Raw genomic sequence first — 24739 nt, 5'->3', positions numbered from 1 at the left:
CTGCCTCCCAGGTTCAAGCGATTCTCCTGCCTCAAACTCCCAAGTGGCTGGAATTACAGGCGCACACCACCACACCCAGCTAATTTTTGTATTTTTGGTAGAGACAGGGTTTCGCCATGTTGGCCAGGCTGGTCTTGAACTCCTGACCTCAAGTGATCCGCCCCTCTGGGCCGCCCAAAGTGCTGGGATTACAGTCATGAGCAACTGCATCCAGCCTTATTTAAGGACTTCTAATGTTAATTCCTGACAAATTACAAAGGCAAGCACCTAAAACGTATTTCGATATTGTTAACACTTAAATGACTAATTATCCCCACAGATGGCTCCAAATAAATACATATCTACCTGGATACAGACCAAAATTTGAATAACTCAATCAATTTCTCAAATCTCTTTCTTAAAATGCCTCAACATAAAGGTTTGAGAGTCCCAAAGAGAGTGGCAAATTTGTAATGGTAGAATTTCCTTTTATAAAAGAGACAAGCAGCCACCCTTTTAAAATAATTATTTATAGTTTGTTTCTTAATTCACTTAAATTGTAGATCCAGTTCAACACAAACGGTACATTTCTGTATTAACAAAATTTTTAGAGGACTTAAATTTCTTAAACCTTTCTCTAAATACAGAAGATACTCTACACAGGGCTTGTTGTTATTTAGTTTAGTAATTGAAGGCAGGTTAGTTAGCATCTTTTTTTTCTATCCTCTCACAAACTTAAGACTTTTGATAGACAAGTTAGATATATGAAAAAAGAATAAATTTTCAAATAAAATTTCTGTATTGGCAATGCAACATTTTAGGCCCTGTTAATCTAATATAAAAAAAAAACCCCCCCCCACACACACACACACACACACACACACACACACACACACAAAGCACCTTCTTCTTGAGAGGAGGAGAAAAAAAAAGATGCTAACTAACCTGCATTCAATTACTAAATAACTAGACATCCATTATAATGTTTTCTCCAAAAAGACCTAAAGGAAAGAAAAAAAAAATTCAAGTCACAGATACAGACACACTGATGTACAGGCAGAAAAATTACAATATGAAGGCATCAGAACCAAGAATCATTTCATTTTTAAAGGTAACTGTTCTAACACTCTTAAGAAATGACTTGACATCTTGTTGGGAAGAAATATACTTCAAATTGTTATTATTTGGTTGGTAGCCCAGAACAAAGACATTGATTTTAAAATCAACTATCAAAAAACTTCACTTTCCTAAATACAAAAAGTATATATAGAACAACAGGAACCAGGAAAAGAGCAAATCACAAAACTTCGGGTTTATCATTCAACGGAATAACACCTGGGACCACATTTAGGACTGCTTTGCTAGGACAGGCCAAGAAGGCCTGAAAATGTTCCAGATCTCAACTTCCCTGTGCCTTTTTAATAATTAAAAAGGGGGTACGGGAAATGGTTTTAAGAAAAGACCTGCTTTCTTCTCATTTTAACCAATATACGTAAGCTTCTCATAACATTATAAAAGGGATAGATTTCCATTAAACAAAGAGGGAAAAATAGGAGCCCAATGTTTTCCCCTTCAGAATGAGAAAATTTTACCCTTTCTAGCCCTTCCACCCCTGGGCAGGACACTTTGAAATCTATTCTGGTGACATGCTACAAGAAATCTTAGAGGACACTATGTCTTTCACACAGGTACAGCATCTTACGCATTCAACAAATATCTAATGCTGTCATACTAGTTGTAGGCACTTTGACACCTAGGTATTAAACAGAAATAGTAAAAAAGTAATTCCAAAGTTTAAGAAATAGCTAACTTCTTGAAAGGAAGAGAAAAATCAGAAGCTCAATTTTCAAAAGACACAACAAGTAGAAAGTAAAAGAACTCACAAATCTTTCAATAATTCTGAAACTCAACTAAGGCCTATTCTAATTTATCCTGCAACGTAAGAGAGAAGCAAAGAATGACAGACAAGTAACCAGAAGATCATAAAGACAGGATTTCAAGTACACATCTTTACCAATGTACTTTATTATTTTTAAAATCATGTTAATACCTCTGGAAAGAGTAGATTTTTGTCTTAAAACTGACTTTAGAAAATAAAAAGATTAATAAAGAAATATAAAAAAATGATTGAAGTATCCTGAGTTGGCATTAAAAAATGTTTACTGGGGCCAGGCACAGTGGCTCACGCCTGCAATGCCAATACTTTGGAAGGCAGAGGTGTGAGAATTACACCCAGGAGTTCAACACCAGCCTAAGCAACATAGCTATAAAAAAAATTTTTTTAATTAAAAAATGCTTACTAGTCATCACTGCTTCATAACACAGAGCAGCAACCATAACAGCTTCTTGATGGTAGGTAGTAATGATACCTTAGAAAGTAAATAAACCCTCTATAAAGGAATTCATACTAGTCATAAAGATATCACCCACTTATACTAGCACTCTTAATCAAAATAAAACCATGTTATCTAGCTTGTCAAATGAGAATTTACAGATAATTGAAACAACAACAAAAAAGAACATCAGGGAAGAGGTTTAAGGCATAAGCATTAGAATTAGAAAATCTAAGTTAGATTTTTAAAGAATGTGAGTGTCACTGGAAGGTTATTACTGCAAGTCACCAACATCTCTCCCTGCACTACAGCAACAGCCTCTAACTGGTCTCCCAGCTTCCATTTTATCTCATCCAATCAGTTCTTCATCCAGAAGTCAGACAATTTACTAAAGCAAACAAAATCAAGTCACTACCCCAACTTAAAGCCATTCAATGGCTTCCCACTACCCTTGGCCTTAAAATCAAAATCTTTAACAAATCTTACAGGGCTTTCCACAGTTTGGCTCTTCTTTAGCCTCAACTCACATCAGACAAGTGGATACTCTTTGAACATCAAACTATCTCAGGCCTTGATACATTCTTTCTACCACTTTCTCCCCATCCCTAACTTCCTTTTAATAGGTGAGATAATGGAGTGGAGTAAAACATTGAGAAAATGCTTGAAAAAGTTTGCTATGGTTTAAATGTTCACCCCTTCCAAATTTATGTTGAAATTTAATTGCCAATGTATTGAGAGGTGGGGCCTAATGGGTGGCGTTTAGGTCAGAGATTAATGCCCTTATAAAAAGGGCTTTTAGGAGTGGGCTGTCTTTTGTCCTTCTGCCCTCTGCCCTGTGAGGACACAGTAAACAGACCCACACCAGATGCCTTTGCCTTGATCTTGGAGTCTCCAGAACTGTAAGAGAAGAAATTTCTGTTCTTTATAAATTACCTCCTCTCAGGTATTCTGTAATAGCAACACAAAACAGAGTAAAACAAAGTTGAAAAACAGTTATCACCAGTTCACAAAATGAAATGAAAAAAAGCAAAATATCATCTCAAATTCGCAAATACTTCTTAAACCACTGAAAACAGTTTGATTGCATTTAGTAAGTTTGAAAAACATACATTTACCATATGGTCTACTCCCAAGAAACTATCATACTATTCTCTAAACTCTTAAAAAATTAAAATAATCAGTTAAGCTTATATTATTTTTCTATAACCATTACCTTTTCCTCCAAAAAAAGATTTTTTTTTTTTTTAAGATAGGTCTCTTTCTGTCACCCAGGCTGGAGTGTAGTGGCATGGTAACAGTTCACTGCAGCCTTAACCTGCTGGGCTCAATTGATCTTCCCACCCTAGCCTCCCAAATAGCTGGGACTACAGGTGGCTGCCACCACACCGGCTAATTTTTCTTTTTTTTGTATTTTTTTGTAGAGACAGGGTTTTGCCATGTTGCCCAGGCTAGTCTCAAACTTCTGAGCTCAAGCAATCCACCAACCTCGGCCTCCTGAAGTGCTGGAATTACAGGCATGAGCCACCATGCCCAGCCTAGGAAAGACTTTAATAGCCTTTCTCTAAAAATCCCTAAGTCACTGTAACACAAAACAAGGGCAGTCTTCCCTTCAAACTCAGAGAAAAGGCAACCAAAAATTTCAGATAAACATTCTAAATCAGATAAATATCTAAATCTAGTTCATAGTTCCTGGCCTCTTTCTTAATAAAAAAAAAAAGTAAAAGTCTTATTTGTAAAAGTCATGTCTGTCCACTTTAAAGGTAAAAACCTCAACCCAACACCTTTCAACAATCACCAAAGTTGTTTTCGATACTGGCTTACATAAGTACTATAAAAGAAGAGTAGCAGGAATAATAAAACCAGATTCACACACGTTTTTGTTTAATATTCCAAAGTATATTTAATTTAAATCTTTCACGTTTACAATTAAAAACATTTCCTCCAAATCCAGCTTAATTCTTTGTCTTGTAAACCAAAATAAAAAATTTTCCTCTGACACTTTTATAGTCTTGTTATATTAACACTGCCTAAAATCTAACAAAAAGACAGTTCTGTCCTATGTTAATTACCACAAAGAATTATTTTAATAGTAGCTCTATAGATTTTGCCCTCATAATTTAATGGAAAAAAAATCACATACTACAGGCAACAGCTTCTACTATAAGTATTCACATTTCTCTGTATAGTCGGTAATTGAGAAATACAGTTTTCAAAGAGTAAAAAAAGCAGCATGATAAATGTAAAGTTTAAAGCAAGGATCAAAGTTACAGCAGAACATAGATAAGACACAGCAACAAAACATGGACAACACAGCCTAGACTAGCCCCCTACAGAAACAGAAAGCTTTCATATAAACATCTGTAAAGCCTATTACTCACATTTAGTTTACAAATTTTATCAACTTCACTAATATAACTTTCACTTGAAAGGTCATGTTTACTTCAACAATAATCAATGACTGATAAGTTTTACTATCTATGTGAACTAATAAAATAAGAAAAACTGTTTACTAAGCAAAGAGTAAAAGCAATTTTTTTTTCAGGAAAAGTAGAACTAAAGAATAATAAACAAAGTTTAACTCCTTACTTTAAATTCAATAGTGGAAGAGTTAAATTAACAAGGTGATATATCTTTCTTTGCTTATGTTCTTCATGAGTTTGTATGGCATCCCTGACCAGGGGCCATGCTAATGTTTTCTCCATTATTCCGATATTAGTATACGTGCTGCCAAAGCAAGCACCTTGCTTATGTTTTAATAAAACAAATGTCTTGAAAAAAACTTTGTGACTTTTGTTAACCTATCCTGAATGTCATTCCCCCATTTCTTTCCTCAGAGAAATGTTTACATCCATCATTTTCTTAAAAAACAAAGATCCACAGAACCATAATAATTAGTGGGAACTGTTCCCAGTCTTCTATTAGTGAAACATTTAAACATAGACAAAAAAATTCTTACTAGTGGGCCACTGAAAGATACCAAAAGATTCAAAAAAGTTCAAATAATAGGGCACTTTTCTCCATGTTAAAAGCTACTTTTGGAACGCCAAAAACTAAATAAGGCCACAGCTGGTCAACTTTTACGTTCAGGTCTACTCAGAGCATAAAATCCTGCGATCAAGACATGTGTAGAAGAAAGTAAAAGAATAGAGAGACACAGCAGCTTTTACTAATAAGGCTACCAGTTATCCCTTTTCAAACTCAGTGGCGTATCTGTGCATTGAGGACATGGGGAAGGGACAGGAGCAACACATAGAAGAAAAGGAGACAAAATGTAGTTGAAAGGACAGAAGGAACAACTGTCTATCAGAACTGCTCTCAATTTAAGCAACTGGCTGGCAGATGAGTCAGGGGTCACCAATTCTAATCCCTGGCCTTCCACTAAATTTGAAGACCAATTCCTAGTGGAACTCATATATCCTCTCCTTGTTCATCACTTTAATCCACCTGCTCCAATTTCTAATGAAGAATAATTCTGCTTTTTAAAAACAAATTAAGAAGAGGAAACAACTGCAATGAAAGAGCCCAAGAGGAACTTACTTATCTACAGGTGTTAAAAGCCCTTATAAGTCTGATGAAGTGAATGACAGTGACAGGCTGATGAGAATTATGTCCCTAGGTGCCACACAGTCCAAGATCTCAGCCTTTAATATTAGCATTTTAAAAATATAAATAAGCAATTTATGGCATATACCTCAACCTTGAGGCATATGCCTCAAGGCATAATTTTGGGGTAAATACCTAAAAGAGAAAACAGCAACACTGGTATATAGAAAATGGGTTTTATTAAACCAAATTTAAATTTTTTGCTCAGTTTTGATACATACTTTAAATTTTCTTTTAGAAGCTGTTTTATTCATTTTGTATTTATACTATACAATAAAAAAGAAAAGCAAGAAGTCATGGAAGCCAAAAAAGTGAGATAATTACAAGAATAGAATAAGAGTGAGTAGACTGTTTAAATGAGGAAGAGGAAAGAGGACCAAAAACTGAGGACTGAAGGTAATGAAGGCAATGCCAGTATCATTTAATGCTTTTAAGAGGTGAACACTAGTGCTGTAGAAGATGCTTGCAAGAGCACAGTACTCGGTATCCAATAAAGCTCAATAGTTTTTCTTAATAGAAGTACTTTTTCTTAACATAAGTACACTGTCTATTCTATTTCTGCTTCCCTATTTTGCCACATAATCTTTTACAGTTTTCTGTGATAGATGGTAATGCTTCTAGATCCCTGAAGCTAACCTAAAAGGGAAGGCTGAGAAGTATAAACTTTGAGAGGTTACATGTCCTATGATCTTCCTTTTTATAAAAATGTTTTCTGTAATACTAAACACTTGTAACCTGTGGATGGTAGGTTTGTCCCTTTATCTGACATCTGTGCTAATATCATCTTCAGTTCCTATGTAAAACATACACCAACATACATGGATATGTACATTTATTTGTTCATTTTCAAGCTAGAAGCATACCATTCCTAATTTATTTCATGTAGACAGTACCTACATGTTTATGCCTCTGGAGGTAATAAGAAACAGAGCAATGTTTCTCACAGTGCACAACCTCCATCAAAATCATCAAAATGCTGATTTCCAGGCCTATTCCAGACCCACTGAAATTCTCTCAAAGTGTACTGTTCGTCTGGGGCTCTGCATTTTTAATAAGCAGTTTTTTTATTTCCACAGGGGAAAAAAGAGATTCTATTAGTTATGTGCAGGATTAAATAAAAATTTTTAAAGCACGAAACACTGTAATGAACACAAAGTAGTTACACTGCTCAATAAGAGAGCATATATATCTCTCTGGAAATGGAGAAAATGGGAGATTGTATTTTATCCCCATAAAGTACACTCATGGTAGGGTGGCTCTTTGTTCTGGGTTGGTTTTATCATTAATTGAGAGCAGAAGGGGTTAACTGATGGAAAAAGAGTATTATGGGTAGATTACAGATAATCCTTAAACAGAACAATCTACCTTAAATGATTAATGAGTTACAGAGACTGTGAGAAAAAAATTTATAATACTGACACACTCTAAACCTCTAAATTTAAACAGATATTAATATTTCAAATTATGTATCCATCTGGTTTGAACGTCTATAATCCCGCTTCACCTCTACACAACTAAAATAAGCAAAAAATTAAATGTGGATGAAAGAGATAAAAATAAGCTCATAATTTGGTGGACATGAAATTTGTCATCAAAAACAACTTAATGAGAACTATGATCCACCTAGACTCACCTAGTACAGAAAAGTCACTGCCCTTTAGATGTTATAATCTACAGGAGTCTTACCTTCAAATATCTTTTAACTTAAACCTACCTTTAGAAACTTAAAACTATCTTATTTCATCCCCCACAACAATCCTACGTTGTAAACAGGAATAGGTATTATTATTCCTACCCAACTCCTACTCTAGATTAACACAGTGCATAGTAGATTCATCTTGAACCAAACCAGATCTCAGAATCATCCATTCTAGTGGTTCTCCAATTGGATGTGATATGCAACAGCTATATTTGAGTGTTAAATAAAACTTCCTTGGCTCTACTCTCAGAGACTGACTGAGCAGCCCTAGTGTGCAGCTCAAGAATCTGTATTTTTATCTAACAACCAAAGTGATTCTAATGCCAGAGGTCCTCACACCACAGTTTGAGAAATAATCAAGTCCTACTAAGACCCAGACAGATGAAGTGATTAGGTCATTATATGGTGGAGCTGAGACTCAATCCCAGACGTCTGTCCTCATTTTCATTTTCAACACCAATCACAAAATGAGACTTAGAAACTTCTTTCTTCACCTAATAGGAATTATGTATAAAGAAATTTCATCAACTACTAATCAAGAGATTTCACCAAGCTGAACTCTGAAAACTGCTTTAAGGGGTAACAACTTAGAAGATGTGGTATAAACATGTATTCCAAGAAAACACGATGGTAACTCTTTTTTTTCCCTCTGGATATCCCAAACTAAGACAAATAACAGGAAGATGTGTCATACTAGTCAAAGTTGCTACATATATAATCTCATTTAATCCATGTAATTCTATGAAGTAGGTGTTTCTGCCCATTTTATGGATGAAAAAACTGAGACTTGGATAATTTTAACTTGCAAAGAAATACAAAGTTAAGTGGTCAAGACTGGATTAAAGTTAAGTGCATGAGCTCTTAACCACTTATATACTGTGACCAAAGTCCCTATCACTAGGTCCTATCTTATTTCACTGTCAAAGCAATAAATTCTGATACAGTATTCTGCCTAATCTTTCATTTGCTCTTAAGTCACCAAGAACTTTGTCCAGTTATTACTTTACAAAAATCAATCATTTACCTCAGACTCTTCCTCTCTACTATATTAGCATAATTCATCCTCCATGCCACCCTGCTATCCACATTATTCCTCTGCAATCAATTTTATCTGCTGATCTCAATGGTTTCTCTTGTGTTTCATGAATAACTACTTCTCTCCTCCATGCTATATAGATACAGCGTAGGCTAAAAAGCCCTTGGATGAAAAAGATGTTTTTCTTAAAAAGAACCAACTATTTTGGCCTTGTCATAGAATATTAACCATTGTCGAGTTCTGCCGTTTCCCATTTTCATTTTCTTTCGAATCTCTGCCATTCTCATCTTCCAAATGGTTTCACCATCATCAAAGTTTCATTTCACACCAGTTTCTGACTCTCTCCCAAAAGTATATAGATATCATTTCCTATAGAATTCCCTGCACAAGGTCTACCTTAGAGATTCATATTTGCTCCTCTTATGCTTCCCCAATTTCCTGGCATCATCACAATTTCACAATTTCACCAAATGCTCTAGACTTTAGCTGTCCAATACAGTAGCCATTAGCCATGTATAGTTACAGAGTCCTAGAAAAGTGGCTAATATGAATTGAGATGTGCCGTAAGTACAAGATACACACTGGATTTCAAAAAATTAGTACCAAAAAACCCACATTAATCATGTTCATATTGATTATACATTGAAATGATATTCTGAATATACTGTGTTGAATAAAATACATTACTAAAATTAATTTTATTTTAAAAACATTTAATGTGGCTACTAGAAAATCTGAAATTTCATTTTTTGGCTCATATTTGCTGCTTGCATTGCATTTCTTTTGCAGCACCACTCTAGACACTCCATAGTGCTAAACTTGATTGTCCCAATGACCTCATTATAACCCATGCCATATGAGGCATTCTTAGAACACAGCCACTCTATCTGTTCAATCATTTCCTCAATGCTATACCAACTAGTTCATCCAATTAAAAAATCTAAAATGATGTCTCATCACAAATAATGTATGTGGGCATTTCAAGGAAAACTACAAGCTAACACGAGTGTCTCCAACGCAAGTGTCAAACAAATGGGCACAGGTGTCAAACAAATGAACACATAAACCAACTTGCCTACCCTAGAAACAGTCCTGTCTTGTACTTGGAAATTACTCTCTCAAGTAATTTCTGGAACTTTTCTTATTGCTTTCTCTCCTGTGTACTTAAAATGTGCCTCCAAGAAGGTAAAGTAATGGCTACCTCTAACAAAGGAAAAAGAAAATCCTGGAAACTATAGAAAGACAAGTATAACTTCTACTAGTAAAATATCTATATGTAAAACTAAATGCATACAAAATGCTAGGAGTTAAAAGATGTGTTATTAAGAAAAAAAAATCATAATTTTCAGAAAGGATGCATTTAAACATCTACAACAAATCCTGCTCAACAAAATGACTCAGGGACAACAGACTTCTACCATGGTCATCTAGTAGTTTGTATGTCAAAGGAAGAGATCAAGCCAATACTTCTTTAATTGTATGGGCCAAGAAATACATCATTGACAACTTTCTTGAATTTGCATAAGTGGCAGTGATAAACCAAAACATCAAATAAAAAAATCACTGCAGTCTATTGCTGCCAGACTGAAAAAGGGGCAAGAGAGAGAAATGTCTGTTGAAAAGTATTCTGAAAATACTAAGCACAACATAAGGTAAGCTATCAATGCTTTAAATCAATTACATGACACATTGAATATCCATGATATTAACTTTCCATTAAGACATAATAAGCTTTTTGCATCAGCGCATGGCTTACTTTTAATTGGGCTTTACACACTACGGCTAATGTGCAAAAATAATGTATGACTTTTTTTGGTAGATGCAAAAGTGGCAGGTGGAACACACTTAAGAAGTGAGCTATCAATCATTAAAATTTTGCTCTGGTAGAATAAATACATATCAAACCACGGGCTCCATATTTTCAATGTTAACTCAAACGAGAAAATGGAAAATACGTGATCAGGTTTGTCACTATGTTGGGTAAAATAACTTGCATCAGAGAACAAGCAATCTTCATAAATAAAAATCTCTAATACAGTAGGCATTCAACAAATTATTTTTCTCCTACTCATGCCAAAGATCAACGAACAAATGAAATCAAGTCATAAGGAATGCAAATGGGAGAAAGAAACAAGAGAAGAAAATGAGCAGAAAAATTAACAAGATGTCAATTAAAAGAAGAGCAAGAAGATGGCAATTTAAGCAGCTCTATAGGTGACCCCAAAGAGTAGAAGGCAAGTTTGTCTTTAAAATGAAATCTTAACACATGCCTAACAAGGAGACTTAGTCCTCAGAATATTATACAATGAATTTTTCAATATATATCTGCTCAATTCCACTGAAACTGAAAAGGCAGTGCAAGGCATAAGAGCAGCTATTCTACACTTTTGCTTGCTAGAACATACAGCAAATAGCATGTTCTTTCTTTTTACTTTTTCTTCACAAAATATTGATATACCTGATATAAAAATATACTTATAATTTTATACATACCTACATAAATGCAGAGGCATCTAGGCTAGATATTCTGCAAATTTTCTTACTTGAATAAAACCATGACCTAAAAGCAGATCAAATTAAATTATTTCTTGATGTCCCTTCAGGTTCTTAGAATTTAGGTATTAAAATGCAAAGAAAATTATTAGCAGGAGCTAAGTGCAGAATAAAGCGTATTCAACCACTAATTTAAGTAGTATTAATATATTAACTTATTGGCATTTACTCAACATTGACAAAGAGAAAGGAAAAACAATTTCTTCCTAGCAAATGTATATCTAAAAAAAAAAATCAAGTCTGAGAACCAGAGGACTTTTAACAAAGCAGGGGAGGCACCTTTCCACACATGAGCTCTGGGCACAGGAGAGGAGACCGAGCTTGTAACAATAACCATATCTAAATGCTCAGAATATGCAAAACATCATGGAAACACACCAAAAGAAATAGAAGAGTCTTTTTCTGCCCTTGGGGAATCTGCAATTCATTCTGAATATCAAATATATCAAGAATTTAGAAATTTATTGAAAATAATTTATAGCTTATTGGCAAACAGAATACATGAGGAATGTGAATAAAGACTAAAAGGAATAAAAAAGATTAATTAAAAAAGGCTTCATAGAAGCAGTATATGAAAAAGATTCTAGCTATATTTGGAAAGTATAAAAAGAAGTATATAAAGAAGGAAGAGGGTACTCAGGGAAAAGAATGGCACATATGCAGAAAGCAGTCTGTACTGAGAAGTAATGAAAAAGGAAACTCATTAAAAGGGAAGAAGGAAAAATGGGGTCGTCTTCACGATATAGTCAGTGGATTAAACAGGAGAATGAAATGAGATAAATCAGGGTAAACAGTTCTGGCAACTAAAAGACTCACGACAATTATCTATGATATTCAGAGTTACTGCATACTGACTTTATAGGTTACCAAGCCTGCAGACGTAAGGGTTAACGCATAGATCTCCAATATTTAGTGCCAACTCCATACCGGGCAGCCCACAGGGTACTAGACAGGCCAAAGAATTGTACGAAATGTGACATCTGCTCTCAAGACTCAAACACTCTAACAAGAAAAATCAGAAGTGGCATGTTAAATTCAGCATTCTGGCAAGGTATACTTCACCCAAAGACTAAATCAAAAAAGGGCAGATACATAGAGTTATTTCATATTAAAAGTAGCATTTTTTATTAAATTAATAACAAGTAAAGATGATCAAGTAGAATATTAAAGAGAGGAAAAAATAGGCCAATACTTAATGTAATGTTATGCTAATCACAATGACTAACAGGCATTTATGATATAGTAGGTTTTCTTATAGGTCAGACATTTTTCACTCTACTAATTTTTTTCTTTTGCTTTAAAGAATACACCACATCAAGACCCTCTCACACACCTGACAACACCTTCACATCCCCCCTCCTCATACATCCTCCCATATACCCCTACACCCGCCTATACCCCTTCATACAGCCCCAAACACCTTTCCAACTCTTTTACTCTGACATTCAAGGACCTACATAAATAACCTGGCAATAATTTACCCTCCCAACCCAGTTCTAAACCCTACAACTGCAAACATACTGTTCTCACTGTCCCACCCTATCTTAGTTCATGCCCCTTCCCTTGCCTTCCCTGCAACTTCTCACCCCCTCAACCACAACCACTTTTTCAGCTATATAGATTTTAACTCATCTTTCAAGGTTCACTGAAGTCCCATTTCCTTCATGAAGCTTTCCAGCCTACTTTGCCTCTTGATTTTTCTTTGTCCTGGATTTCTTAGTTACTCAGCTGGTATTCATCTGGTTTCTCATGCAATTTTGCATTTAAATATAAACTATATTGTAACATTTACTGTTGATTTAAATATAGAATTCTCCCTTCAACTAGAGCATAAGCATAGGCCACAGCTTTCTGTTTTCTCCACAGCAACAAAATAAAAGGCACACTGCTTTTCAATGGCTGTTACCCTATATGTTATTCCCCTATTTAACCTAATCTTGTCTAACAGTTCCCCAAACACATTCAATCCCTGGATTTCCTTCCATAACTTCACAACACCACATTTAAACACACCCAAACACAACTGCGAGGGTCTTGCAATCATAAACTAGATTATTGGCTTAAGGGAATAAGCAAACGTCAAGGAAGAATAGTCAGTCTCTCTTATGAATGATGCAAAATCAATTTCAACACTTTTACAAATAACCTGGAAAAGCATACGTATATTAACACTTCCAGGTTTATCAATTTCAACAAGCAATTCTGAACAGCAAGTTACCAGCCAAAAGGAAACAAATGTAGAAAGTTTTCTAAGGAATATGAAAGTAGGTGAGTATTAGAATATTTTCTAATATTAAAGAAAAAAATAATGCAAGGTACATTATTAAATAATTATCTCTGAGAGAAAACAAATCTAGAACTCGTCAAGGACTGCTTTTAAAGATATGAAAGAATAGTGACAGAAAGTACTTATACCCAAAATGGGCAACATGCTATAATCTTTAGGAAGATAACTGAAAAAAACAAAAACAAAACATCTTATCTTTAGGAAGGAAACTGAAAAAAAAAAAGGCTGGGCATGGTGGCTCACGTCTGTAATCCCAGCACTTTGAGGGACCAAGACAGGAGGACTGCTTGAGCCCAGGAGGTGGAGACCAGCCTGGGCAACATGGCAACACCCCTATTTCTACAAAAAAAACTGAAAAATTAGCCAGGTGTGGTGGCATGCCTGTGGTCCTAGCTTCTCAGGAGGCTGAGGTGAGAGGATCGCTTGGGCCTGGGAGGTGGAGGCTGTAGTAAGCCATGTTCCCGTCACTGCACTCCAGCCTGGGCTACAGAAGGAGACCCTGTCTCAAAATAAATAAATAAATAAATAAATAAATAAATAAATAAAATAGAAACAGAAATGACTAAAACCTTGGGGAAAAAAAAACCAGATTATCCACATCAGATACTTCCAGAAAATACAGAACCTTTCCTCAAAATTCAAGAGTTGTTGTTACTTTCTACTTTTTAACAATATACAAAGGTTGCCCATTGCTACAGTGGAAAAAAGGAAAGAAAAATCTGAAAACACGGCATCCCAGGCTCCATTTCATCTGTGCCCAACTTATTTTTCTAACATTATCTGCCATTACATTTTCTACCTCTTCTCTCCTGTCTAAAAGGAGTTTCCAGCATTATCTATAAATATTATCATCTTGACTGCCTCAAAGCTCTTGCGTATGCTAGCCGCTCTGTATAGAATCCTCTTCCCCATCAAAGTGAACTTGGTGACATCCTATCATTCTTCCAAGGTCCAGTCAAATGCCACTACCTCCTTGTATTACTCTTTTCACATTTCAGTGAACGTGAACTGGGCACCGATTCCACCAGCACTGAGCCACTCACGGAGGATACAGAGATGAATAAGAAAAACTTGTTAAGTTCTAAAGTGAAGAGAGAGAAGTAGAGAAAATATCAATAATGTAGAAAGTGTAACAATCAGTAAATGAGTAAGGTGCTATGGGAACACAGAAAGAAGCATCTAACAACTTGCTAGGGAAGAGGTGAGATAGAGGTGTCCCACAGTAATTGCAGGAAGTACAAAATCAGTGGAGTGTACAGGCACAAGGCACAAGGGTAGTAAAGATCAGAAGTCTTCTAGTGTTGTAAGATTAAAGTGGGAGGCAGTGAGTGGCAGGAAATGAAGCTGGAAAAGAATAATCCTGGGGGTACTGCGTGTATTGTTTAAAAACTTGACCTTCATCATTTGTAAGTGACAAGAAGTGAGTAAGGGGTTTTAAGAAGTTAACTGTCAGGGGCTGATCTGTACATTTTCATAGATCCCTTAGTTTCTGTAATCTCCACGGTTTCTAGCAAAGAGTGTGGAAGGGAAGTTTTCTGTTTCCCTGGTGCATTTTTGTTTGCTTTGTTTAGTTTCTGGAGTAAGGGAGGAACAGGTCCACTTAAAGAGTCCAGATACGAGATGGTAAGGATGGAACTAACACATTGGTAATGGAAAGGAAGCGAGTATAGACTCAAGAAACACATGGAAAGTCAAACTGACAGAACTTAGTAATTGCTTGGATTTTGAAGAACATTATGAAGAACACGTTGAAGATGGCAGCCAAGTTTCTGGCTCCAAATGGTTTCAATTCTAATTTTCCCCTTTCTGTAAGCTCTCTCCTGAACCCAACTCTTAAGCACAGAAACATCTCGACTGGCTTTCTTCCCCACCTCTTTACATCCCTTCTTAGCCAACATTTCTTGAAAAGTAATAGACCACAGCTGAAACCACTTCCTCATCTATATTTCACTACTCATCTCCTACAACATGGATTTTGTCTCCACCACTTTACCGAAATGTCTCTTGGTAAAGTTACAAATAATCTCCTAATTGACAAATCTAGTGGTGACTTTTCAGGCTCTACCTTATTAGAGCTGACATTTTTTTAATACTATCTCCATCTAGATTTCTTACAATGAAACGATACTTGTTTTCCTTCTACCTTTCTGGACACACCTTGGTCTTCTCTACAAGCTCTTCCTTAACTTCTCTCCCTGCTCTAAAAATGACAGCATTCCCCAGAGTTAGATCTTTGGTCTCTTTTCATTCCTCATTCTGCCTAGTTGATTTCATGCTGTACATCTATTGGCTGAATACTCAAATCTCTCTGTCCAGCTTAGATCTACCTCTATCTACTTATTTGATATCCCTATCAGAATGGGCCACAAGTACTTTGAACTCAACTTGATAAAAACCTAATTCATCTCTTCATTCTAAAGCACTGAATAATAATAGTACTCTTCTGCTCAAAATGGCCCTTCCACAGTCTTTGGGATGAAGTTAACACTCCCTAGCAAATCCAGCCCCTCATAACCTGACCCCTACCCACCTCTGCAGACTCGTCCCCCATCACTGCTCCATCCCCCATATATGCCTTAAGATCTCAGTGTCCTGAACTAATCTCAGTTCCTCAAACACATAACAATTATTCATGTGCCTGTATAAATTGTTTCCTCTGCATTTGGCCATTCTTGGCTCCTTTAATCTCTTTCTTCTGAAAGTACAGTCCCTGAACCAAGCATGGCATCACTGGGAGCCTCTTGGAAATGCGGAACCTCAGGCCCCACTCCAGACTTAACAAATCAAAATCTACATTTTAACAATATCTCCATGTGGTTCCTATGCATATTAAAGCTGGAGAAGCACTGCTTTAATCTATCATGATGGCTACGGCAATATACAACAGGTATCACTGAAAAGGACAAACCCAGCACACGCCACTTTCAGAGTCTTAGTCTAAATCATTCCCTTACATACACTGCTTTGAATGAGTAGTCATGTATTTCGTTTGTTATTAACTTCCCTGTTTTCTCAGTCACTTCTAACCCTCTGGCTTTAATGCTTGATACCATTTTGCCGGCCATGACATTGGCTCCTCTGGGCCTACTCTCTCACTGTCCTCAGGCCTTGGAAAACTTGTCCACACTGAGCTGTCCCACCACCAGGGAGCAACTCACCAGGCCTGACAGAGAAAACATAAAATATTTCTCCCTCTCTATTTACCTGGTGAACTCCTAATCATCCATCCTTCAAGATCACCTCAAGTGTCCTTGTAGGAAAAATTACCTGACCCCACTCCAAAAGCTGCTTCTGCTACCCCAAGGGACTCTAACATAGATTCCATGTGCTGCATAAATGCCAGTTTACTAATCATTTTCCTCCCACTAGGCTATGAATCCTCTAGGGTAAAGACTGTGTCTTATTCATCTCTTCTCCCAGTTGTGACATATACTTAATGTTTACTAGATGACTAATAAATAAGTTTGGAGCTCAGGAGGGAGATCAGAATCAGCAAGGTAACTCTGGACATCTCCTACACTTAGTCAAAAAGTGAAGATGAGATGGGATTACTTCAACAGGAAGGGTATGTAGAGCAAAATTCCTTTAAGGATTAAACTCTGAGAAACAGCAACACAAAAAGGATGGGCAGAATGAATACTGAGGTAGCAAGGGGCTACAGAATTGGGAGTGTAACAGGACAAGAGAACTTTGAGAAGGAACGGGCAGACAATAGCGTCAAACTTACAGAAAAGTCAATTCATAATCAAATATAATAAGAATGCTTTAGATTAGGCTACTAAAAAATCCTTAATCTTTGAGAGAATTTTGTCACTTACTTTAGGTTAACAGTTGCTTAAAGAGGGAACAAAAGGTACAGATGTGGAGCCACATACAGAGGAATCATTTGAAGAAACTGGATGGTGAGAGGAAAAAGGAAGACTTTCATATTAATTTATTCAACAGTATTTATTGAGCACTGGACACTAGGACTGTGGTAATAAACACGAGGGCCACAATCCCTATCCTCGTGGTGCTTGTATTTTAGCAGCAATAAATTCAGAAAGAAACAAGGCCAAGAACCAAGACTAGGTGGAGTAGAATCTGAAATGCATCCCCAACCTAGTGAAGTCCTAAAAGATAAGCCAAGCCTCCCAAAAAAAAAAGTCACTTGGTGTCAGATATCATTAATTTTAGTAATCAATGTGTCTCATGTTTTTATATTGCATTTTTAGTTTCAGAATGTGTATTTTTAGAGCATATGGTTTATCATTCCAAAGTGACTGTTTTCTTAGACAATTAAAAACTTTACACTCTTTTTGTAAGCTCCATAGTACCTGGCACAATGAGAAGAACATAACAGGGTCCCCTGAATTGTTGGTTGATTTCAACAACTAAATGGATTATTGTTTAATTATAATGGAAATTATAACTAAACGGATTATGGCTATATTTGGTTTTCTATAAATTCCATCCCTTAAATTCAAATCAAGTCCCTAGGAATTTGTTACTTGTCTTCACTACTCCTTTGCCATCTTTTATTCATATTCCCTAGACTAAAAAACACAGATAAGAAATTTCCCTTTCTTCCTATTCTCTTCATATCTCAGTTTCTGCAAGCTAATCAATACTTTAAAAGTTACAATAACAGGCCGGGCAACGTGGCTCACACCTGTAATCCCAGCACTTAGGGAGGCCAAGGTAGGCGGATCACCAGGTCAGGAGTTTCAGACCAGCTTGGCCAACATGGTGAAACCTCACCTCTAAAAACATACAAAAAAAAAATTAGCTGGGCGTTCTAGAGCGCACGTGTAATCCCAGCTACTTAGGAGGCTGAGGCAGGAGAATCGCTTGAACCTGGGAGGGGGAGGTTGCAGTGAGCCGAGATCGCGCCACTGCACTCCAGCCTGGGTGAAAGAGTTAGACTTCCTCTCAAAAAAAAACAAAAAGTTACAGTAACAGAAAGTTGAGGTCCTTCAATTAGGAAAAACAAAGTATGCTACATCATTTAATCAATTTGTCTTAAAAAATAATGTGAAGAGGGGAACCACAAATCCTAATGCCAGAACTATTCATACTTATCTAGCGTGTTCTTCCTCACTCACCCAACACAGGAAACAGGCACCAATGAGCAATTAATAACCACTAACATTAAATTATGTTCTAAATATGAGTCAAAAGCAACATGGATTTGTTTTCTTCTACATGAGCAAATTTCAACTAATTCAACTTCTCTGAGTCAAGGTATAATCATTTTAAGAAGATGCATTTACTTTGAACATTTGATTCTCTAATTACTCAAGTGGTGATCAGAGCAAATGAATTCTGACCTAGTTCTGATTCTGGCTCACTATATAACCAAAAGGAACAACTTCTGTTACTCAGTTTTTAAGCAGCTATGGACAATTACAGCTGACCCTCAAACAACCCTCAAACATGGGTTTGAACTGTGTGAATCCACCTGTATGCAGACTTTCTTCTACCTCTGTCATCCCTGAGACAGCAAGACTAATCTACTTCCACTTAATAAAGAGTAAAAATATTTTATCTCCCTTATGATTCTTCTTAATAGCATTTTCTTTCCTTTAGCTTCCTTATTGTAAGAATACAATATAACATACAAAATAGTAAGTATATGTATAACACATATAACATACAAAACATGTGTTAATCAACTGTTTATGTTATCAGTAGGGCTTCCAGTCAATAACAGGGTATTATTAGTTAAGTTCTGGTGGAGTCAAAAGTTATATCTGGATTTTCAACCTCACAGGGGGTCAACACCCCTAATCCCCACATTGTTCAAGGGTCAAGCAGTGTACTTTCATTTCAGAGGTGGAGAAAGCTCTGCTATATCAGCCACAGGAAACAAATAGACCATCATTCACCTCAATTTGATAAGTCAGCAGTTTTTACCACATCATAGGTTTCAAGGGGTACTGGCAACAGTAGCTGCTGTTAACTTGAACAGTACAGAGAACCTTGGCAGAACAGGTTCAAAAAACATCACACAGTCCTGGAATTGGTAACTCATTATTTTAGCATAGTAGATTCCAAAGAATAGATGTAAGCCTTACAGACCTAAGTTCTGCTACTTACTTAGTTACGTAACCTTAGGCAAGTCACTGAGTCTCAGTTTCCTTATCTATAAAATGGGGATAACAATCATCTTGTAGGGCTAGTCAGGCACATTAACATGAAAACTTAATAGCACTTAGCAAGGTGCATGCTATAAGTGGTGGTTAATAATGACAGTTTTAACAAATGGTAATCATTAGCAATACTATTGTTATACATAATGGTTGTGCTGTGACATAACTCGCCAGTTCCAATTTTGACCCAAGTAATGTAGTAATGTAAAAATAATGTAAAATTCTGGCACACGTGTAATGAGACTGATCTAGCAATGGACTGTTAGAAAAACAATTTTTTTTTTTTTGAGACGGAGTCTCGCTCTGTCACCCAGGCTGGAGTGCAGTGGCGCAATCTCGGCTCACTGCAACCTCCGTCTCATGGGTTCAAGCAATTCTCCTGCCTCAGCCTCCCCAGTAGCTGGGATTACAGGCGTGTGCCACCACACCCGGCTAATTTTCATAGTTTTAGTAAAGACGGGGTTTCGCCATGTTGGCCAGGCTGGTCTCAAACTCCTGACTTCAGGTGATCTGCCCGCCTCAGCCTCCCAAACTGCTAGGATTACAGGCATGAAGCCATGGTGCCCTGCCCAGGAAAACAATTTTAAATGTTCTTAATCAAAAGCAAAAGTGATTGAGAAAAGCACATCTGCAGCAATCAATGGCAGGATTTACCTACAAATTTACTTCAGGCAACAATTAACATGTGGATTTATAGTTACAACATCAAGCTAGCCAAGCAAGACCCCCTACTCCAAAAAAAAAAAAAAAAAAAAATCTGCCCTAGAATTAAGAGTTCTCTTTGGTGCTTACTATTGCTATATTGCTACTTCTGGCTCCCCAGACTCTAAACATGAGTTTCTGAAAGTGTGGTACAAAAATTATCTGCAAAGCAACCAACTCTATAAATCACTGCAAACACTAAGGGTGGGAGACAGCGGAAGAGGACTCTCTAAAAGCTAGAAAGCATTTTTGGCTACTACAAAAGAACACTGAACTTGAAAATCAGGGTTTTAGTTCTAGCTCCACTGATTAGTGACTTCAAGCAAATTACATTATCTCAGGGTTTGAGTTAAAACAAAACACAGAACCTAGTTCAAACAGGCTCAAATAGGATCAACAGAAACAGACATGAAATCACTTAAAAAACTATAAAACATGGAAACTACCCAGAAATGTTAATATTCAGATGCTGAGAAAATAAAACAAGATACCCTTTTAGAAATTTCAGTTATTCCCCTCTCACATTTGCACTGCTTTATCTTTCTCTCACTTTGGAAAGAAGGTTTTCAGGTGCTCTCATTCGGGAATACAGGCTGAATATCCCTTATCCAAAATGCTTAGGATCAGAAGTGTTTTGGATTTCAGATTTTTTTTTCGGATTTCAAATATTTCAATATTTCAAAATATTGGTGGTATACCAGTTGAGCATCCAAAATCTGAAAATCTGAAATCTGAAATGCTCCAATGAGCATTTCCTTTGAGCATCATGCTGTCACACAAAACGTTCCGAATTTTGAAGAATTTCAAATTTTGGATTTTCAGATCCGGCATGCTCAACCTGTATACTACTGAATGACATGCTACTTTACACTTTTCTGAAAAGATCCTCCCCAAAATCTTTACATAAAACAATACCAATAAATTACATAATTGAAAATATTAGTATTCTTCCCTGAACACCAGATGATGTTCTAGAATTAAATCAGAGTCAAATAAATATAAATATTATAAATAAACACTACTTGCATCCTAAACAAAACAGCATGGCCATCTACAAAGGTACAGTTTCTCAATAAATATACTGGAATGTCCTCAATATTGTTAATACATTCACTACATTATAACTTGTTCATATTCAATAAATAGTTCAGAGCTTGACACTGGTGGGTAACACCAACCAGCATCAGCAATTAATATTTATCTAGTTATTTAGAATGCTACATGTGAGAAATCACTCAAAGCACTTTGCATCTATCAACTCATTTACACTTTATAACAACTGTTATAATATAGTAGGATATTAGGATAATAAAGTAGGATATAATATATTAGGATAATAAAGTAGGTTACCCTTATTATCTCCATTTTCCAGATGAGGACCAGGCATCTGGCTTCAATACTCTTAACCTAAGCTGAACACTAACTTTACACTGAAAAATCTGTAACAACTTAGTGGGTCAGCTGGGAGCCTGACACATTAACAAGATATTATAATACAGAATGGTAAGCAATACTGAATGGGCAAGTGATGGGCTAAAAAATACTAAGTCTTCAGATACTACTACATAGTTAAAACTTATTCCCTATGAAACAGTAATTCCCATTGTAAAAGCAAGAATCCCAACTCGGCCTGGGGAAGATGAACACATTCTGTAAGGATCTTTCATCTTTCTGTTCAATTAACCAACCTGTCTGCTATGGTTCTGTTACTTTCCTAGTGAAGAAGAGCCTTCCCATCAATCTTTTTCTTCCCAAAACCATTCCAAATCAAGGTAGAGATCAGAATGAGGCATAAATTAGTTTTTACCAGAAACTAAGAAAAAGAGATTTCTTAAAAGACATACATTATGATTTTTAAGTACTTAAAATGGGTAACTGACTCTGGACTAACCAAGTGTTGCTTAAGATAGGCTTTCCCTTAATATAACTTTAAAAAGAACTATTTTCAATTAGCATATCAAAGCTACCAATTTCCACAGCCAAGACTTCTGCTTGTAACACAATTAATAGCAGGCCCTGTTTTACCTACACCCACTTGTAAATTGCCACCTGGGAACAGCCAACCCATCTGGGTGGCCAGGTGGCCCTGCTACTTGGGTTTCCCTCCTCATTCCCCTTTCAGCTAAAGACATGATTATATTACCCTTCCTCACTAAACCTCATCCTCAATTCCGTGCTATTTCTAGCATGAGTTAAGAGCCCAACTGGTGGTGAGGAATGAAGGAGCAGGGATAGTACTACAGAGGGCAAAGAAGCAAATAAAGGTGAAATCCCTCCTTTCTTACATACTACGTCATCCTTTCTACTGAGTTCCTAACCGCTCTCTTCACACCTTTCAGTGGCCCTGTCTTATCACTAAAACCAATGCTTTGTCTCAAGAAATCAGTGAGCTGTGGCCAACTGGAATAATTTTTGCCCTCTAAAACACAAAGGAAGTCGTACATAGCTCCTTTTCCTACAGGAAAAACAACATGGTATAATGGAAGAAGAACATATTCTAAAATAAGGTGAGCTTCTGGTGAGCTTCTGTTTCAATCTCAGTTGTGAAGCTTTTTATCTGTATGACCCTGTTTTCTCATCTGTAAAACAGTTAACTACCTCATAAGGTAGCTGAGTACCAAAAACGTACTGTAGCAAGAAGTCAAGAGACTGCCTTTACATTTTTCATGTGCCTCATATACAGTAAGGGAAAAACAAAAAACAAAACAAAAAAAACTCAGAATCAGTACCCCAAACTCTTGGAACACAGGTTGTCAAACTTTTCTGACCACATAGCGCAGTAAGAAATACATTTTTCACTGTGACCCGGTACATACACACATACAATCACACACACAACTGAAGTTTCACGAAACAATACTATGCTATGGGTGATTCATTCTAATATTTTCTATTTTCTTTCCTTTTTTTTTTTTTTTTTTGGTGTGTGGTGACCCTCTACACTGATTTTATAACCCTCAAATGGGTTGTAATCTGCAGTTTGAAAAGAAACTACTTTGCACTCTTCTCCCTCTCCACCTTTCTCCTCCCATGCCCTCCTAACCGCACACAGAAAGCTCTTTTTAGTTTTGTTGCCATTCCACCCTACAGGAGCCCCTAGAAGAGTATTTCCTAGGATGCAAACCCCAGCAGGCAGAAGAGAGATCAGGCAAGAAGGAAATTGTGACAGTGCTGGGGAGAACATGTGCTGCTTCTGGTCCAAGAAGGAATACTAAACCTATTTTCCCTCAGAGACAGAGTTATTCTTGGGGGTAAAACAAAGTTGTATTGCTAGACTAAAACACTGGAAGTAAAACAGGATTGTGGATTAGTCTAGGAACTTAACCTATATATGTAACAATAATTCTATAAAAAAAAATGCTCCCGAACAAAGTTTTTTAAACATATTTCTAAGTTGGGGGAGGGGTGCCACCTATACAATGTCCAAGAGATTGGCAAACTACAGCCCACAGGTCAAAATCCAGTCTGTATACAGCCCCTAAACAATGGTTTTTACATTTTTAAATGGTTGAAAAAAAATCAAAAGAATAATACTCTGTGACACATGAAATTCAAATTTCAGTGCCCACAAATAAAGTTTTACTGGAACACAGTGACACTGGTTTATTTACATATTGTCTGACTGCTTTTGTGTTACAGCTGGCAGAGCTGAGAAACTGCAAAAGGGACTGCCTAAAATACTATCTGGCCCTTTACAAAAAAGTCTGTGGACCCCCATTCTAAGTGCTCGAAAGCATTCAACATTCATTGATAAATATTTGTTAAGCATCTGTTATGTGCCAGGCATGGAGGAAACTACATTATAAGTCTGATATGGCCCTTGTCATAAATATTAATGGAAGACAAGTGAAAAAAAGCTCAGAGGAATAAAAAGCAGTTGGTTTGTTGTAGGAACTACCAGAGGGCCAATACGGCAAAAGATAAGGATGGAATGGGGCCATATCATACAGAGCCTTTAAGGTCACTGTAAGGAATAAACCCTCTAATATCTAATATTTGGTTGTTTATGGAATTAACCCCTTTATTTGCAGACAGCCTAAAGATAAATGTCAACCCATCAGGCATCATAAATTCTGAATTCGAAGTGCTGGTATAGTTCCCTTCAATCCTTCCTATTACTCTCTACTCCTTGAAAAACATAACCGTATTAATTATAAATATTTGGCATAGCATTTCAAAGTTTTAAAGGTTGCATGTTCAGCAGAAAGTAGGAGAGAAGAAAAAAACTTTAAGTTGCATGTATGGCCATAAAAGTGAACGAGCGCATGTCCTTCGCGGGGACATGGATGGAGCTGGAGGCCATTATGCTTAGCAAACTAACACAGAACAGAAAACCAAATACCACATGTCCTCACAAGTGAAAGCTAAATGATGGGAAGACATGGACACATAGAGGGGAACACTAGGACCTATGGG

General features: G+C 36.5%; 1 protein-coding gene and 1 pseudogene across 2 annotated transcripts in view; both read right to left on the bottom strand.

Annotated features, from left to right (window-relative positions):
* ACVR2A (activin A receptor type 2A) overlaps positions 1-24739 on the bottom strand; it is an 86510-nt gene that overhangs the window by 46985 nt on the left and 14786 nt on the right. The window lies entirely within an intron of this gene.
* On the bottom strand, positions 4937-5052 carry LOC112132444 (U6 spliceosomal RNA; annotated as a pseudogene).

This window comes from Pongo abelii, chromosome 11 (genome assembly GCF_028885655.2).
Source record: "Pongo abelii isolate AG06213 chromosome 11, NHGRI_mPonAbe1-v2.0_pri, whole genome shotgun sequence".
NCBI lineage: Eukaryota > Metazoa > Chordata > Mammalia > Primates > Hominidae > Pongo > Pongo abelii.
Note: the sequence above shows the minus strand (reverse complement) of the source record. Positions and strands in the feature narration are given on the sequence as shown.